This window comes from Halichoerus grypus, chromosome 10, assembly GCF_964656455.1.
Source record: "Halichoerus grypus chromosome 10, mHalGry1.hap1.1, whole genome shotgun sequence".
NCBI lineage: Eukaryota > Metazoa > Chordata > Mammalia > Carnivora > Phocidae > Halichoerus > Halichoerus grypus.
This window is the reverse complement of record NC_135721.1, coordinates 73,421,849-73,442,303: the sequence shown is the minus strand read 5'-3', so window position 1 is coordinate 73,442,303 and position 20,455 is coordinate 73,421,849. Positions and strand designations below refer to the sequence as shown.

The 20,455-nt window shown below is 36.8% G+C and overlaps 1 protein-coding gene across 1 annotated transcript in view; it reads left to right on the top strand.

The window, feature by feature from the left end:
- Window positions 1-20,455, top strand: part of CAMKMT (calmodulin-lysine N-methyltransferase) — a 373,859-nt gene that overhangs the window by 328,327 nt on the left and 25,077 nt on the right. The gene's annotated exons all lie outside the window — the stretch shown is intronic.

The window sequence follows — 20,455 nt, the reverse complement described above, 5'->3', positions numbered from 1 at the left end:
CTAGGTGTTCCAGAATTAGTGAATGGCGTCATTCTCCGGTTAATATTAGTTAACAGTTACAATTTTTTTAAAAAACCTATCAAATATACCCTGCTGTGATATTAAAAGTAAGTTTCTGCCTAAGAAAAGAGTTTATCTTTGTGTGAAAATTGCTAGTGAATTTAGGCCCGGGACTTTTATTATTCTTTGATAAACCATTAATTTTAGTAAACTATGGAACTTATTATAATATTGAAGACTTCTTTATAACCCAAATTTCACCTTTATGTGGGCCCCCAGGACTGGCTATTGGCCCCATTGCCCTACTGCTTTTTAAGATTTATATCTTTTCGGATTGGTTAGCCCGGTGATGGGTATTAAGGAGGGCACGTACTGCATGGAGCACTGGGTGTTATACGAAAACAATGGATCGTGGATCACTACATCAAAAACCAATGATGTATTGTATGGTGACTAACATAATATAATAAAATTAAAAACTACAAAAAAAAAAGATTTATATCTTTCTGGAGGCTCATTTTCTTCTACAGGTTAAACCAGGGGTATGAAAAATGATTTTAAAGATGTAAATCTCAACCAAGTGGAATCCTGTTGCTGATTTTTCTAGACCTTCTGCAGCCTGCCCTCACTTCCTTCACTCTCCTCATTCAATCTAGCTCCTCTGCTTCCCCAACACACACCTTCTCCCATGGCCCTCTCCTGTGGCCACCTGAGCCTCTGCACTTTCTGGACACATCTAGTCTGCCCCGTCTGTGGCCTTAGCCAGGCCTGTTCCCCTTCTCCTTGTCCTCCTAAATCCTTCCTTGTAGGATGGCCTAATTATCATTTCTCCTGCCTTCTCTGGCCCTAATCTTGTCATCCTTTTAGTTTCTGTTGGCCTTAGACTGGTCCCAGTCAAATATGCCGTATTCTCTTATTGCTCAAAGCATATTGTCTTTGTTTTTGTGGCCATTGGTTCATTCACTTCTTGACAAATATTTCAGTCACTTTCTGTGCACCAAGTACTGTTCTAGGTGCTGGTGATGTCGTGATGAACAAGACTGAGAAAGTCCGTGCCTTCTTGGACTTCACGCTTTAGCAGGGGAGACAGAGAATTTTCTTGAAGGCAAGGATTCTGCTTAATATATTTTTGTATTCCCTGAAGCAATTAGTACACATTATCCTTCTTATAGGAGAGGTTTTAAGATTTGTAGTTGGAGCACCTTTTGAAAGACATGAATCCATAAGGCTTATGGAACCAAATAATTTTTAGCAGGAGTGAGTCAGGCTTTAGAGACTAAGACATCAGTTCATACATCAGATAGCTGACTTTCATTTCAGGATAGGCTTCTTCTCAGGCATGCACATGCCGTGTCTGTAGACAAACTGACATTGTAAGTAGGTGTTTATCTGTCCTTTGTCAGGTTGAAGAGGAAGGTTAGAAGAAGGTAACCAAGATAAGGAGGCTGAGGGCTCTCTTTGAGAAATTTTCTGATAAACTATACCTGTTAGTGGGTTTTGCTACAATTACGGTAACAGAATCTTGAGAACTGCTGAGAATTCTAGAGATGCCCCAGTCCCTTTTCCTTCCATTGCTATTTTGAATATGGGGAAATGAAATTACCATGTGTGCTTTCTATTGCGAACATTTTTTATTTGCCTGACAAATTTAAAGATGGGCCCATGTCCCCTACGATTTAGTGTTCTGCACTGAAGAAACCAGCTCCCACAGGCATGTTATCCAGTTTCTGATATTTTGTTGGAGTTCTTCTTCTTGTATTAAAATGAGCCAGATTTTAGCATTTGGGGACATTGTATTTTTTAGGCATCCTCTTAAACTGCAGCAAATTAAAAATTAAGGCCTTTTATTCTAGAATAACATTGTATTAACTCTTTGGACATGCACTTCCCTACTCTTCACCAAGATCAAAATCTCACCACCCAAATTCGGTCAAGTTCTATATTGATAGCCAGGTGTGCAGGTCAGACTACTATATATATCCTCTGTGGAAATGCCTTCCAGGTTTAAGAGAAAAATCACTCCTTCATAGAAATTTATATCACTGAAGTTACATATCAGATTAAAAGGTCTTCATTTTCAAAAGATTTCCTCACTTTAAAATGGACAAGGGGCAATCTTAAAAAAATTTTTTTAGAGTATGACCACATCATAATCCATTGCTAAAAAATAATTTTTTACTTTAATAATAGTCTGTTTTCAGCATTTTGCCATTGCAAACAATGCTGCAGTGAACTCATCTGTACATAGACTATACATTTGCAAGTATATCTACAGAACAAATTTTCAGAAGTGAACTTTGTGTATTCATATGACTCTACCAAAGTGTAAATTACTACAACTTTGTAATATATTTTCCTATCTGTTAAGACTAGTCCCTTGTCATTATTCTTTCTTTTAGAATTTTCTAAAATTATGTTGGTATTTTTATTATACTGGCATTTTCATTGTGATTGAAAGAAATACAATTTATTAAGCCTTGACATCTTGATGACTGAGTCTTCCTATTCAAGAACAGGGCATTTTCTTTTTATTTAAATTTTTCTAGATGTTTCATTAGCATTTGAAATCTTTCTTCATTTTTCTTGTTAAGTTTTTTTTCGGAAACTAGTTTTGTTTCTCTTATAAATGAGATCTTCTCTTTCGTTATATTTTCTAACGGGTTGTTATTTGTATATATATAAAGAAAGCTATAGGGGTTTGTATAGGAAATGTTCAGTCACCTCCATGAGTTATTATTTCTGCTAGTTTGTTGGTTTATTCTCTTGAGTTTTCCAAATAAACAATCCCATCATCTGCAAATGGTGATGATTTCTACTTCTTTCCAATTCTTATACCTCTTATTTTGTATCTCTTGTATAATATTATTGAATAAAAATTTCCCAGATGATATTAAATGATAGGCATTTTTGAGCCCGACTTTCTTGGGACTCCTGGAATGTTTCACCGTTATACATGGATTGGCATTTGAGTGGAAATATATAGGATATTTTTTACCTTGTTAAGGAAGTTTTTATTGATCTCCTTGTTTTTAAGAGATTGTGTTACAAATAAATATGGAACTTCAGCCCATACCTTTTTAGCATGAATGGAGCTGATCAAAATGTTTTTCTGACTTCACCTGTACCTATGACAACTCATATAACAGGTTTCTTAATATTATAGCATCTCTGTGTTTCTAGTCACTTGGTCATGGTGTCTTAATTCATCTCTTAACATGCTGTTGTATTCTAGTGTGTTGTCTGGAATTATTTTTATAACAAGTTTATTGAGATATAATTCACATACTGTATAATTCACCCACTTAAAGTGTACAATTTAATGGGTTTTAGGATATTCACAGAGTTGTGCGACCCTCATGATCAATTTTAGAACAATTTCATCACCCCTGAACAAAGTGACCTATTAGCAGCAACTGCCCATTGCCCCCCCCTCCCCTTCTCTTTCCTAGCATCAGGGAGCCACTGATCTACTTTCTGGCTCTATGGATTTTCTTCTTCTGGACATTTCACATAAATGGAATCATATAATATGTGGTCCTTCATATCTGGTTTCTTTAACTTAACATAATTGTTTTGGGGTTCATCCATGTTTTAGCATGTATTGTGATGTCATTCTTTTTTATGGCTGAATAATATTCCACTGTACAGATAGAACATGTTTATTTTATTTTAATTCCAGTGTAGTTAACATACAGTGTTGTATTAGTTTCAGGTGTATGATATAGTGATTTAACAATTCCTTACATGACTCAGTGCTCATCAAAATAAGCGTACTCTTAGTCCCCTTCCCCTACTTCACCCATCCCCCAACCCACCTCCCCTCTGGTAACCATATGTTTGTTCTCTGTAGTTGAGAGTCTGTTTTTTGGTTTGTCTCTTTTTTTTTCTTTGTTCATTTGTTTTGTTTCTCAAATTCCACATATAAGTGAAATGATACGGTATTTGTCTTTCTCTGGCTTATTTCACTTAGCATTATACTCTATATCCATCCATGTTGTTGCAAATGGCAAGATTTTGTTCTTTTTATGGCTGAATAATATTCCATTGTATATATGTATATACTACATCCTTTTTATCCATTCATCTATTGATAGACACTTAGGCTGCTTCTATAATTTGGCTATTGTAAATAATGCTGCAATAAATATACGGGTGCATATAGCCCTTTGAATTTGTATTTCATATTCTTTGGATAAATACCCACTAGTGGAATTACTGAAGCATAGGGTAGTTCTGTTTTTAAACTTTTGAGGAACCTCCATACTGTTTTCCACAGTGGCTGTACCAATTTGCGTTCTCACCAACAGTGCATGAGAGTTCCTTTTTCTCCACATCCTTGCTAACACTTGTTTCTTGAGCTTTTGATTTTAGCCATTCTGACAGGTGTGAGGTGATATATCAATGTGGGTTTGATTTACATTTCCCTGATGATGAGTGATGTTGAGCATCTTTTCATGTGTCTGTTGGCCACGTATAGGTCTTCTTTGGAGAAATGTCTGTTCATGTCTTCTGCCCATTTTTTTATTTGTGGTTTTTTTGGTTGGTTGTTTTTGTTTTTTGCTGTTGAGTTGCATAAATTCTTTATATATCTTGGATACTAATCCTTTATCAGATGTCATTTGCAAATATATTCTTCCATTCAGTAGGTTGTCTTTTAGTTTTGTTGGTTGTTTCCTTTGCTGTGCCAAAGTTTTTAAAATTTTGATGTAGTCCCAATAGTTTATTTTTGTGTTTGTTTCCCTTGCCTCAGAAAACATATATTGAAAGATGTTGTTATGCCCAATGTCAGAGAAATTACTGCCTGTGCTGTCTTCCAGGATTTTTATGGTTTAAGGTCCTTAATCTATTTTGAGTTTACTTTTGTGTGTGATATAAGAAAGTGGTCCAGCGGGGCGCCTGGGTGGCTCAGTCGTTAAGCGTCTGCCTTCGGCTCAGGTCATGATCCCAGGGTCCTGGGATCGAGCCCCGCATCGGGCTCCCTGCTCAGCGGGAAGTCTGCTTCTCCCTCTCCCACTCCCCCTGCTTGTGTTCCCTCTCTCGCTGTGTCTCTCTCTGTCACATAAATAAATAAAATCTTTAAAAAAAAAAAAAAAGAAAGTGGTCCAGCTTCTTTCTTTTGCATGTAGATGTCCAGTTTTCCCAACACCATTTGTTGAGGTGACTTTTTCCCATCGCATATTCTTCCCTCCTTTGTCAAAGATTAATTGGCCATATAATTGTGAGTTTATTTCTGGGCTTTCTATTCTGTTCTGTTGATCTCTATATCTATTTTTGTGAGGTACCATACTATTTTGATTACTACAGCTTTGTAGTATTGTAATATAACCTGAAGTCTGGAATTGTGATACCTCCAGTTTTGCTTTTCTTTCTTTCTTTCTTTCTTTCTTTCTTTCTTTCTTTCTTTCTTTCTTTCTTTCTTTCTTTCTTTCTTCCTTCCTTCCTTCCTTCCTTTCTTTTTCTTCCTTCCTTCCTTCCTTCCTTCTTTCTTTCTTTCTTTCAAAGAGAGAGAGAGTGAGAGTGAGAGAGAGCACAAGTGGGGAAAAGAAGGAGAAGCAGGCTCCCTGCTGAGCAGGGAGCCCCATGCGGGGCTCAATCCCAGGACCCCGAGATCATAACCCAAGCCTAAGGCAGCTGCTTAACCAACTGAGCCCCCAGGTGCCCCTCCAGTTTTGCTTTTCTTTTTCAAGATTGCTTTGGCTATTTGGGGTCTTTTGTGGCCCCATACAAATTTTAGGATTGTTTGGGGAGCCTGGGTGGCTCAGTCATTAAGCATCTGCCTTCAGCTCAGGTCATGATCCCAGGGTCCTGGGATCGAGCCCTGCATTGGGCTCTCTGCTCCACGGGAAGCCTGCTTCTCCTTTTGCCTCTCCCACTCGCCCCGCTTGTGTTCCCTCTCTTGCTGTGTCTCTCTCTGTCAAATAAATAAATAAAATCTTAAATAAACAAACAAACAAATAAATAAATAAATAAAAGACTTGATAAAACTATTATGGTTAAAAAAAATTAGGATTGTTTGTTCCAGTTCTGTGAAAAATGCAGTTGGTATTTTAATAGGGATTGCATTGAATCTATAGATTGCTTTGGGTAGTATGGACATTTTAACAATATTTGTTCTTCCAATCCATGAGCATGGAATGTCTGTCCATTTGTTTGTGTTGTCTTCAACTTCTTTCATTAGTGTTTCATAGTTTTCAGAGTACAGGTTTGTTACCTCCTTGGTTAAGTTTATCCCTAGGTATTTTATTATTTTTGGTGCAGTTGTAAATGGGATTGTTTTCTTAATTTCTCTTTCTGCTGCTTCATTATTAGTGTATAGAAATGCCACAAATTTCTGTACATTGATTTTGTATCCTGCAAACTTGCTGAATTCATTCATCAGTTCTAGTAGTGTTTTGGAGGATGGATAGACCACATTTTATTCATCCATTCATTATTGACAATTGGGTTGTTTCCACTTTTTAGCTATTATGAATAGTGCTGCTATGAACATTTGTGTACAAGTTCTTATGACAAGTTTAATTTCTCTTGGATGTATATAGCCATATAGTACCTCTATGTTTAACTTTCTGAGGAATTGCCAGACTGTTTTCCAAGTTGGCTGAATCATTTTACATTCCCACCAGCAGTATATGATGTTATCTGGGCTTTTTGTATTGATATTCATCAGTAAAATTAGTCCACAGTTTTATTGCACTATCTTTATTAGATTTTAATATCACTGGTATGCTGACTTCTTAAAAGAATTTGGAAACTTTTCTTATCTTTTGAGCCGTCTAATCTGGGTCACCCTAAGTTGCTACCATAATGCTAGATCAGAGCGATTTTTACCCCATCATTCTGGAAGTTATGATTTGAAGTTGGCAACAAATAGTGAAATTCTTATATTAAAATGCACTGTGCTTGAAAGTTCATAAATTTGAAAATGAACAAAAATAAAAGTGAATGAAAACATGAAAAAATAATAATTAATTTTGTGATTTCACATTTAATGGCACATAGTTGAAATTTGATATGAAATTAAAGCTAATTCTAATTTTTTATCATCACTTTGTTTTACTCCCATGTAAGTTAATCAGCTGTCATAATTATAGAATCAGAGATATTTGAAATGGGAAATATAATTAGTACCTTTCATTCCAAGATCTCAAAACCCTTTACCAGTCCTCCCTAACCAGTGTAGAATATACTGGTCACCAACTTAAGGGGTCCAAATGTTAGGCAAATCCGTCTTCCTTTTGGACTCTGAAATAAGTTTATTTCAGCTAAAATACAGACAAAAACACAGATCCAGAGAGTGGGATCAGTTTTAAAGTCAGTCCAGAGATATATAATAAGCTGGAGCCGTAGTTCTCAAACTTTAGTATCAGAATCATCTGTAGAACTTATGACACAGATTATTGGGTCCTATCCCTGGAGAGACTGAGGTAGGGCCCAAGAGTTTGCATTTCTAGCAGGTTCGCAGGTGACCCTGCTATTGCTGGTCTGGAGACCTTGCTTGAGAACCGCTGAAGTAGAGCTCTCTCTAAGAGTTTCCCATTAAATGCTGTAGTATTTCATTGCCTTAAAGTTGTCCCAGTTTTCACTCATTAAAGCCAGTTCCATCTACCTTATTCTCTTGTTTATTTTATTTTATAGATGTCATGTATTTACAAAGAAAAGACAGAACCTGACTTACTGTCAACTCTCAGTTGTCTGTAGTTAATCACTCTTGTAGATCCTCTAAGGCAAAAATTTCATTGAGACCTAAGATTACTTCCCGCTCACCTTTCTCCAAGTCTTATTTATAGTCTGGAAATGTAAATTAGTTTCACTTCAAGGTAAAAATCAATGAAGTTGATCAGGTCATCTGTTTCAAGGAATTTATATAAATTAAATCCTGTTTTGGTGAATCTGTGCTGTTGCTTCCTTCCCTTAGTGATCCGGTGAGAAGTGGTTTTTTTTGTTTTTTGTTTTTAATTGAAGTATAGTTGACACACGATGTTATATTAGTTTCAGGTGCAGAGCATAATGATTCCACAAGTCTCTATGTTATGCTGTACTCACCACATTATTATAGTACCATTGACTATCTTCCCTATGCTGTACGTTTTATCACCATGACTTGTTCTTTCTGGAAGCTAGAAGCTTGTATCTTCCACCCCCCTTCACCCATTTTGCCTATCCCCTCACCTTCCTCCACTCTGGCAACCATGTTTGTTCTCTGTATTTATGGGTCTGTTTCTGCTTTTTGTTTGTTTATTCATTTATTTTGTCTTTTGGATTTTATGTGTAAGTGAAATCATATGGTGTTTGTCTTTATCGGGCTTATTTCACTTAGCATATTATCCTCTGGATCCATCCATGTTGTCTCACATGGCAAGATGCCATTCTTTTTATGGCTGAGTAATATTCCATAGCACACATATTTACCACATCTTCTTTACCCATTCATCTACTGATGGACCCTTGGGTTGCTTCCATATCTTGGCTATTGCAAATAATGCTGCAATAAACACAGGAGTGCATATATCTTTTCAAATTAGTGTTTTTGTTTTCTTTGAGTAAATACCCAGCAGTGGAATTATTGGATCACAGGGTATTTCTATTTTTAATTTTTTGAGGAACCTTGATACTGCTTCCCAAAGTGGCTGCATCAACTTACATTCCCACCATTAGTGCACATGGGTTCCTTTTTCTCTACATCCTTGCTAACACTTGTTATTTCTTGTCTTTTTGATTCTAGCATTTTGACAGGTATAAGGTGATATCTCATTGTGGTTTTGATTTGCATTTCCCTGATGAGTGATGCTGAGCATCTTTTCATGTGTCTGTTGGCCATCTGGATGTCTTCTTTGGACAGGTCCTCTGCCCATTTTTCAATGGGATTATTATTATTATTATTATTATTATTATTATTAATTTTGTGTTGAGTTATATAAGTTCTTTATATAGTGGGGAGTGCTCTTAATTAATTCTGTCTTTAGGGTGAATGTTGCTTGCCTGAAGTGGCACCCTCTTTAAAATCTCTCTTTTGAAAATAAACACATTGGACACATGGAACTAAATGTCTAGACCTATGGCTAAAAAGTGTTCTAAATCCAAGTCCATACTGGTAAAGATCTTCTGGAACATGCTTCTCAAGTGGTCCCAGACCCATTTTCATAGGAACTACCTGTGGTACTTATTTTAAAAACAAAATTTCCTTACTGAATTAGACTCCTGGGGGTTGAGGTTCATGAAGCTCACATTTTAACAATCTCCCAAGGTGATTCTAATATATCTGGATCACAGATCACACTTTGATTAACTCATTTTACCCCTAGATTGCTGTTCAGTGTAGCATACCAGCTGAAAGCACAAAGGTGAATATGGGGCGCCTGGGTGGCTCAGATGGTTAAGCATCTGCCTTCAGCTCAGGTCATGATCTCCAGGTCCTGGGATCGAGCCCCACGTCGGGCTCCCTGCTCAGCAGGGAGTCTGCTTCTACCTCTTCCTCTGCCTCTCCCCACTGCTCCTGCTTTCTCTCTCTCTGTATCTCTCTGTCTCAAATGAATAAATAAAAAATTATTAAAAAAAAAAAGAAAGCACAAAGGTGAATCTATGGACACCCTGCTGTTTGTCCTTAAGAGAGGTTGTTTGTTTTTGTTTTTGTTTTTGTTTGGTTTTTGTTTTTTTTTTTACCTTCCATTAGAGGGCTTTATTTCTCACTTTGGACTCTGAATTCATTCATTCCTTTCTTTTCTTCTCTCTTCTCTTCCTTTTCTTTTCTTTTCTTCTCTTGTAGGCTCTACACCTAGCCTGGAGCCCAACACAGGGCTTGAACTCACAACCCTGAGATCAAGACCAGAGCTGAGATCAAGAGCTGGACACTTAACTGACTGAGCCACCCAGGCGCCCTGGACTCTGAATTTCTATGGTGTCATCTTAATGATGTGCATGGCAGTGGGAGGGGCAAAGTTATACAGACAAGGGAGTAATTCTGATCAGTTTCTTGTCTGCATCACAGCTCTTACTTTTGGGATTCAATAAGGAGCACACATCAGAGGTGGAAGAGGCCTTTGAGATAATCCACCTGTGGTTTCCAACCAGAGGTGGACTGTGTGCCCACCTCTGCACCTGTTTGTAATTACGGGGGACATTCCTGTTTGGTTGTCACAATGACTAAGGGATATTACTAGTACCAGAGGGAGCAGAGATGGTAAACATCCTACAGTGCCAGGGACAGTCCACTACAATTCAGAATTGTCCTGTCCCAAATGCCAATACTACTCCAGTTGAGAAACAATTCCACACTAGTTGAGAAAAATGGAGATCCAGAAATAACACTTGGATCTCTTTTATCTTTTTATCTTTCATAGCACTGCTTATTTTTTGACTTTTTTTTTTTTTTTTGCTGTGTCTGTCTTACATACACTCTTCTTCTTCTTCTTCTTTTTTTTCAGTAGGCTTCACAGCCAGTGTGGAGCCCAAAGCGGGGTTTGAACTCATGACCCTGAGATCAAAACTGGAGCTGAGATCAAGAGTCAGATGCTTAACCAACTGAGCCACGTACGTGCCCCATACACTCTTCTTTGTTAGTGAATAACATTTTTACCTAAAATATTTCACTAAATAAGCTATTATTCTGGTCCAACTTGTATCATTCAGTCCAAGGTAATAAAATGTAACTTAGAGTCTGCTCCATGTAAAGCACTATCGTGAGCTCTTTAGAGGTTACAAATATTAGTAAGGTGAGGTTTCTGTCTTAGGAAGCTCAAGCTATCCAAATGAGAGACAGATACTTGCCCGACTACCAAGGCATAAGACAGAGTCTGCTCTAGTTGGGTTAATCGTGCTATGTAAGGATGAAGAGAAAATCAGCCAATCCAAGGCAGAGGGACCTGAGAAAGAGTGAAGGAGGTGGCCCTTAAGATGTGATTTAGCACATGAAAGGCAAGTGAAGAAAAGCAGTTGAAGAGGGCATTGTAGGTATGAAAAGCAAGGAGGAAATCATCAAAGGCATGGAGGTAGAAGAGATGTGTCCTGGGGCGTGGGTGGCTCAGACGGTTAAGTGTCTGCCTTCTGTTCAGGTCATGATCCCCGGGTCCTGGAATCAAGCCCCCTGTTGGGCTCTGCTCAGCAGGGAGCCTGCTTCTCCCGCTCCCTCTGCCCCTCTCCCTGCTTGTTCTCTCTCGCTCTGTCTCTCTCTCTCAAATAAATAAATAAAATCTTTAAAAAAAAGAAGAAGAAAAGAAAAATGTGTCCAGGCAAATTTAGTTCTCTGGTGTGATGAATGGGGACAGGCCGAATTTAGTTCTCTGGTGTGATGAGGCCAACAGACCAGTTAAACAGAAGTCATTGCATTGAGGTGGAGGAGGGAGGCAAATGGGACAGAGCATGTAAAGGGACTTCTGAGGTATCAGGCAAAGTTCTATTTCTTGATCTGCATTGTGGTTACAAAAGTATTTGCCTCATAATTAAGGCATTTTTTGTTTCATGTAGTTTTCTGTTTCAGTGTTTTATTCTACAATAAAAAGGGTAGTTGTTGTTGTTGTTTTCTTTTTTTCTTTTTTCTTTTTTTTGCTTGTTTTGAAAGCTATCTCAGTGGTTCCAGAGAACAGGAAATAGGTATCCAGGCCTGAATGAGAGCAGAAACCAGTGAGCAAATACAGGGGCCATTCTGGAGAATGGAGGAGGAGTAAGAGAGCAGTTTGGGACATGCTACATTCATGTGGTTGTAGAACATAAATGTGTGTTCTGTATGTGACAGTAACTAGTAGGCGGTTAAGAACCAGTTAAGGCAGTTAAAGTTCAAATCTCAGGAAATGTGCTAGAAGATTTGGAGATCAACATGAAAAGAGTAGAGCACAACTATGGAAACTGGAACATAAAAGAAGATGGCTAAGGAGAGAATCTTAGAAATATCTGTTTGGGGGGCAGAGTAATAGGGGCCAGTCAGGGATACAGAGAAGGAGCTGGAGATAGGAAGGCTGATGCAGGGTGGTATGGTATAAAACCGCTCCTTGACGGAAGCAAGTCCAGGAGAGAATTTCAAGGAGAGGGGGTCCAGCAGTGTTAGCTACTGCAGATCACTGAAGGTCTAGCAAATTGCAAAGCAGTGCTCCTGTCTGTTGTGGGAAAGGTTAGATTGCAAGAGCAAGTGAATCAATGAGAGTAGACTCCTGCCAAAGCGTTGATGGCGAAGGCAAAGAGCCAAGTAGTATGTGTATCGAGGAGAAGCAGAGTTGGGGGAAGAGGGGAGCATGTTGTTAGGCATGCCACCACAGCCAAGGAAGAAGAACTAAGTAATATATGAAGTGAGGGGGTGGGATGGGGGCAGATTTGATGGAGCAAGGCCTAGAGTGGTGCTTCTCAAAGTATGGTCCCCAGACCAGCAGCATCAGCACCACTTGGAAATTTGTTAGAAGTGCAGATTTGCAGCCTCCACCCCAGACCTACTGAATCAGAAACTCTGGGACTGAAGCCTGAAATCTGTGTTTTAACAAACCTACTGAGCATTCTGATGCTCAAGTTTGAAAACCACTAAGCTAGAGGAAAAAGGGAGTGGTTTAATCCTGCACATAGGTGGGGAGGCTGTCCTTGAAAGGATGAGTAACCCTACTTGCTTTTAGACAAGAGGCAAAGAGAAAAGATGAAGAGGGAAAAGATATCAGATAGCCCCAGGCTCATGGTGAGGTCATCTTAAAGAACAAAGACCTGGAATGTTGGGGAGCTGAAAACAGGGATGTGTGCATCCAGCCTCCAAACCCTTGCCTCCTGTACACTTTGTCTAAGATTTAACTCTTCTTCCTCTTTCCTCTCCAAATCCTGCCTTAAAATCACATTCCACCTTCCACCTTATTCAGCATACCATCCCCAACATGACAATCTGTAATTATTTTGTTTCATTTCCAAATAAGACTATTTGTTTCCTTTGACTGTTTTAATTTTGTTACTTAGAAAGAGGTCCTCTTTGTCCTACCCTTCACAGCCTCCAGAGAAGTGCTGAATAACACTGTGGTTGGACTGGCTCACAAGTTAGGCAATCAACAGATTAGTGGTCCCTCTCATTCTTGGTTTTCTGTTCTAGATTTAGGTTCCTTTCCCCAAGTGTCTAAAACACTATTATAGAATGTTCTAGCGTATGGCATTTTGAAAGTCTATAAAAGATCAGGAAAAATGGAGGGACAAGTGACAAATAGGGAAGTATTTGAAAGAAGAGAAATGATTCCCCAGTTTATGTAAATACTGTAAATGACTTGAATGGACCCTCTGTAAGGGTGAGCTACACCCAGACAGACTTTGTGGTGTAAGATATAAACTGTGGGAAGGGCTCCCGGAGTCTGTTGCAAGGAAGAATGCCTGTAATATCTATGTGAAGAAAACTGCTGTCTTCCCCACTGCTGGTAAGACAGCTTGTTTAGTTGTTTGTTTGTTTGTTTTTAATAACTCTAAGCTCATTACATTTGTCAAGCATAATCAAGAATTGTATCAATACAATGCAAAAACACAGGGATGACCTTTTTAACAGCAGAGTTAAAAACTGTGACTCACTCCCCAATGAGGAGTTGGCAAATATAATGGTAAACAAATATTAACTGTAGGAATGTGAGAAAAGAAAGGCCTTAAATCTGTAGAGGGAGAGCTATCTGTGAGCACCACAGTGAAATACAAATTAAATTAAACATGTTTGACATTGGGTTTTATTACAAACTTAAAATAGAGACTTTCTGTTTGAGAATTTTTTTTAATTTAATTTAATTAATTTATTTATTTTTTGGTGTGAGTTTTAAATCACAAGATAGGAATCCTATCAGAAATTGACTTAGCTTTGCATTTCAGGTTGACACTCCAAGTCAAAGCCAGAAAGAAAAAAAATCTAAGTTAATGCAAGAGTAAGGGAAAGGAAACTAATATTTATTGAGCCCTGATAATGTACTTTCATGTATTCTAGTTCATTGAATTCTTTATCGTTGTGCAATGCAACTAATGTCTGTAACAGACGAAGGCCATGGTACTCAGTATCTCCCAGCCCCACTGGCCTGTGAGTGGGGAAGCTGGTATTTGAACTCAGAGCTTTCTAGCTAGCTGTAAGCCCAGCATTCTTCCTGCTGTGCAATATCTGTTAGCCTTACTAGGTTTGCCATGCCTATAGCTATTAAGATTTTTCTAAAGCATGAGGAATTCTGTAGTGATTCTGTAAAATTGTACTTTGCTTTGTAATGAATTTCAAACAGAAATAAGATTTTGACATTGTGGTGAAATAAAATGGAGAAAACATACATTTTACTTCAGTGTCAGTATAATTATAGGTAACACATGGGCATGATTTGGGGGTTTAGAAGAACCATCCTTTACTTGTCTTTGCATCTGAATGTGACGCCTTAGATTGTAAAGTTCATATAGGCCAAGGGGCCTAGTAGTATGTATGTAGACACCTGCTCTCTTTCAGAAAACATTTCCTTTTTAGCTTTTCTTTAACAGTTTGTTGAGGTAAAATTGGCATCCAATAAACTGTATGCATAATTTTACAAGTTTTGAAATTTGTGTACGCCTTTGAAACCATCACCACAGTCCAAATACTGAACATATCTCTCACCCCCAAAACTTCCTTCTTGCCCTTTGGTAATCCCTCCTTTCTGCTTCTTGAAGTTTCCTCCCTCTCCACCAATTTGTTATCCCTCATCTTATGTGAGTTTATATTTTCTACAGTTTTAAATAAATGGAATCATTAAGTACGTGCTTTTTTTTTTAAAGTCAGTGTTCTTTCAATTAGTAAAAGTATTTTGAGATTCATTTATGTTGTTGCAGGTATCAATAGTTGTTTCCTTTTTATTCCTGAGTAGTGTCCCATATACTACAATTTGTTCCTGCTTTCACCCTTTGATGAACTTTTGGGTTGTTGCCAATTTGGGGCTGTTGCAAATGCAACTGTTAGGAATATTTATGTACACATATGGATATGTGGATATGTTTTATATGGATATGTGCTTTCCTTTCTCTGGGGTAAATACCTAGGAGTGGAACAGCTAGATCATATAGAGGCACAAATGTAACGTTTTAAGGAAACTGACAAACTGTTTTCCAGAGTGGTTGTACTATTTTATATTCTCATCGGTGGTGTCAGAGAGTTCCATTTTGTCTACATCCTCGCCAACACTCTATATGGTCAATCTTTTAAACTATAGCTTTTCTAATAAGTGTATAGTAGTATCTCATTAGGGTTTTAATTTGAATTTTCCTAATTACTAATGATGTTGGATATTTTTTCATGTGCTTATTTGCCACTTATATATCTTTGGTAAAGTGTCTATTCAAATGCTTTACCCACTTTTTTTTTATGGGGTTGCTTATTTTCTTATTAACATACTCTGGGAGTTCGTTATGTTTTTTCTATGTTTATATGTAAGCTTTATATGATATAAGCTTCTATCAGACATATGATGTGCAAATATTTCGCCCCCTAAGACCTGTGGCTTTCTCTTCCCATTCACCTCATAGCATCTTTCAAACTGCAGAAGTTTTTAATTTTAATGAAGTCTAATTTACCAATTTCTTCTTTTATGGATTATGCATCCTGTGTCATATCTAAGAAGTCTTTGTTTGACCCAAGGTTACAAAGATTTTCTTCTGTACTTTCATCGACAAGTTTTATAATGTTAGGTTTTACATTTAATTTTATGATCCATTTGGAGTCAATTTTTAATATGGTATAGGATATGTGTTAGAGATCTTTTTTTTAAAAAAGTGGATATCCAAATGCTAAGACACTATTTGTTGAAAATACTCTCCTTTATCCACTGAATTACCTGCATTTATTTAGGTCTTATTTAATTTCTCTCATCTTTTGTCAGAATTATCTCTAAGTATTTCATATTTTATGCTACTAATAGTTTGAGTTTTTAAATGTTATTGTGAGTAGTAGGGAATTGGAAATTACAATTTCCAATTATTTGTTGCTTGTATGAAGAAATATAACTGATTTTTTTTATATTGGTCTTCTATTCCACAACCTTGCTAAACTCATGTATTAGTTCTGCTTGCTTTTTTCGTATATTCCATTGGATATTCTACGTAGATGATCAGGTTTCCTGCTTATAAAGATAATTTTACTTCTTCCTTCCCAGTCTTGATGACTTGTTTTTTTCTTGTCTTATTACACTGGCTAGAATCTCCAGTGCAAAGCTTAATAGTAAGAGGAAACATCCTTTTCTTATTCTGATGTTTAGGGAAAAAGCATCTAGTCTTTCACCAATGGACTATGATACTGGCTGTAGGTTTTTATAGATGACTTTCTTCAGGTTGATGAAGTTCCCTTCTGTTCTTAGGTTGCTGAGAGTTTTTATCAGGAATAGATGTTAGACTTTGGCAATGCATTTTCTGCACTTATTGAGATGATCATATCGTTTTTCTTTCCTAGTTCATTAATATGGTAAATTATATTGATAGAATTTTAAACATTAAACCAACCTTCTTGTATTCCTAGAACAACCACTTGAACATGAGATCTATATCTATATATTGATACATATTTATATGCCTATAGATATTATTTTATATATTTATATTTATTAATATATTTTATGAAGAACTTTTATATTCCTTATTATCCTCTTACTATCTGTAGAATCTGTAGTGATGCCACTTCACTCATTCATGATATTGGTGATTGGTGATTTATGTCTTCTCCCTGTTTTCCTAATCACTCTGGCTAGAGGTTTATCAATTTTATTGCTCCTTTCAAAGAACCAGTGTTTGGTTTCAGTGATTTTTCTCTATTATGTTTCTGTTTTCTATTTCATTTATTTTTGTTCTAATCTTTACTTCCTTTCTTTTGGTTATGTTGAGTTTAACTTTGCTTTTTTGTTTGTTTGTTTTTTGTTTTTGTTTGTTTATTTAGCTGGGAGCTGAGTCTATTGATTTGGACCTTTCTTTTCTGATATAGGCATTTAGTGCTATTAATTTCCCCTCTATGCATCCCATAAATTTTATATGTTGTATTTTCATTTTCATTCAATTAAAATATTTTTCAATTTCTGTTTTGATTTCTTGTTTGGATGCTATGTTATCTATAAGTGAATTATTTATTTTCCAAATATTTAGAGATTTTACAGAAAATATTGATTTCTAATTTAATTCGATAGTGGGTGGGAACTTTTTTTTTCTAGATTTTATTTATTTAAGAAGGAGAGAGAGAGATTGGGGGGCAAGGGAGGAGCAGAGGGAGAGGAAACAAGCAGACTCCATGTTGAGCGTGGAGTCTGACATGGGGCTCGATCCCACTACCCTGAGATTACGACCTGAGCCAAAACTAAGAGTCAGATGCTTAACTGACTGAGCCACCCGGGCACCCCAGGGAACATATTTTTATATGACTGGAATTCCTTTAAATTTGTTGAAAGTTAAAATATGACCCAGAAAGGGTATGTTTTGGTAAATGCTCCACACCTAGTTGGAAAAAAAAGGTGTATTCTGCTATTATTGGGTGGAGTGTTCTATAAATATCAATTAAGTCATGTTGGTTAATAGCATTGTTAAAATCATCTATAACTTTGGTTATTTTCTGTCTAATTCAATTAGTTATTGAGAGAGGAGTATTGAAATTTCTCATTATAATTGTGGCTTTGTCTATGTTTTCTTTCAGTAATACCCATTTGGACTTCAAATTAGAAGCTCTGTTACTCAGTTCATAAACCTTTAGAAGTGTTATGTCTGCTTCTTGAATTGGCCCTTTAACATTGTAATGTAATCCTTTTTACATCCAGTAATATTCTTTGCTCTGAAATCTACTGTCTGGCATTCATATAGCCACTCTGGCATTCTTTTGACTAGTGTTGCTTGGTATGACTTCTACTTCTAATCCATTTGTGCTTCACATTTAAAATACATTTACTTGGTAAGCCACATATACTTCCATCTGACATTTTAATCCAATCTGACCCTCTCTGCCTTTTAACTGGGGGCATTTAAACCATTTTCACTTAGTACAAGTACTGATATGGTTAGATTTAAATCATTTTGCTTTTTGTTTTCTGTTTGTTCATCTATTCTTTCTTCTTCTTTTCATTTTTCTCTGTCTCCCTTGATTAAGTGAGTATATTTTATTTTTCTAGTTTTTCTCCTTTGTTGACTTATTAGCTGTAATTGTGTTTAGTTGTTTTAGTAGTTGCTTTAGGTTTTATAGTATACATCTTTAACTTATCATAGTCTATCCTCAAGTGATGTACCACTTCATCTACACTATAAAAACCTTATCATAGGAAACTTCTATTACTCCCCTCCCAATCTTAATGCTATTGCCCTATATTTTACTTATGTATATGTTATAAACTCCGCAGTACTTGTTATTTAACCAGTCAGTAATATTTCAAAGAGAGTTAAATAATAAGAAAAAAATCTTACATATTTACCCATGTAGTTACAATTTTTGGTTCTCATCATTTCTTTCTGTTGATCCATATTTTTGTCTGGTATGATTATTCTTCTGCCTGGAGGACTTCCTTTACATTTCTCATGGTGTAGATCTGCTGGTGATTAATTTTTTCAGCTTTTGTATGTCTGAAAACATCTGTTTCATCTTTTGGGAGGAAAATATTTTAACTCGCTATAAAATTCTAGGTTGACAGGGTTTTTATGTTCCTTTCAGACTTTAAAGATGTCAGTCCACTGTCTTCTGACTTGCCCATTACTCACAAGAAATATGCTGTCATCCTTACGTTTATTTATATGTACTGTGTTTTTCTTTTCCTCTGGGTACTTTACAGATTTTCTCTTCATCATTGCTTTTGGACAATTTGATTAGATTATTTGTACCTCATAGTTTTCTTCATGTTTCTTGTGCTTGGAGTTTGTTGAAATCTCTTGATCTGTGGGTTAATAGTTTTCATTAAATTTGAAAACATTTCAGCCATTATTTCTAGAAATATTTTTTTTGGACCTCCCCCCTTCTATCCTTTGGGGACTCCAATTACACATATATGAGATTACTTAAATTTGCCCCACAGCTCATTCACTGATCCTCTTTTAATTTATTTCATTCTTTGTTTCTATCTATATTTCATTTTGGATAGTTTCTATAACTTTGTTTTCAAGTTCATTTATCTTTTCTTCTGAAATGTCTTATCTGTTATTAATTCCATCCAATGTATTTTTCCTCTCAGACATTGTAGTTTTCATCTTTAGAATTTTGATTTGGGACTTTAAAAGTATCTTTCTTGTCTCTATTCATTTTTTAAAATACAGTGAATATCATTATGGTAACTATTTTAATGCCCTTGTTTGTTAATTCCGACATCTGTGTTAGGTTTAGGCTGGCTTTAGTTGTTTGATTTGTCTCATTATAGGTTGTATTATTTCAATTCTTTGCATGCCTGGTAATCTTTGATTGTGTGCCAGGTATTTTTTTTAGGGGGGGAGGAGCAGAGGGAGAGGCAGAAAGAGATTCCCAAGCAGGCTCCATGCCCAGCACAAAACCCAACACAAGGCTCAATCTCATGACCCTGAGATCATGACCTGAGCTGAAATCAAGATCAGGGTGTTTAACCGACTAAGTCACCCAGGTGCTCCCAGGTATTTTATATTTTACCTTCTTAGAATCTGAATGTTTTTATATTCCTGTAAATGTTTCTGAATTTTGTTCTGGGTCACAGTTAAGTTATTTTGAAATAACTTATAAGAAAGGGAAAAAGGAGTAGAGGATGTATGCAAAGGAGTAATTAAAATTATTGGCTGTGGGATGTAAGCTGGGTAAGGAGGGAAGATAAACATTATGGAAAAGAGATAGGGACATGGTGATGGGATTAGCAGATTGTTGCCCAGGGGGACTGAAGAATGGTTGGGATTTGAGTACCTTCTGGAAGGGATGAGCTATGAAAGTGCTGGTCAGAGAGTAGATCAGCGTTTCAGTTATTCAAAAAGACAAGGTCTAGAACAGTGCTACTCAACAAATAGGCCATACACTGGAGCCAATCCGTGAACTGCATGTTACTGATCTGCAATGAGGTAAGTTCAGAAATTGAAAGTAAATGTTTAGGAACACTACTGTGATATCCAAGCATATGATCAGTGGACTTGTGTTTAGAATGTCTTGGCTTTTAAAATCTCATTTGCCTGTTAATTTTTACTGTATTTTATGAAACTGTCAGTCTGGAACAGATTGGATATAAACAACAAAAAATCTGGTCTTTCTCCACAACTAAAGTACTGCTCTAGATGATTGTCATGTGAGTTATTTGAGAAGGGTGGAGGGCAAGGTCATTGGAAGAGAAGCATTGGAAGGACCAGCTCCTTGAATATAGAAGTCACCATCACCAATTGCCTTGTAAGATAGAAGGCCTCCTGATTGCACAGCTCCAGGGGGCACTCTTCTCATTGTATACTACATGAACACCACAAATCCAGAATACATTGTGAATGGTGCTCTGTGAGTGTTCAAGAAGGTGGTCATTGTTATCTCCATTTTACAGATGGGAAAGCAAACTCCAAGTTCACACAGCCA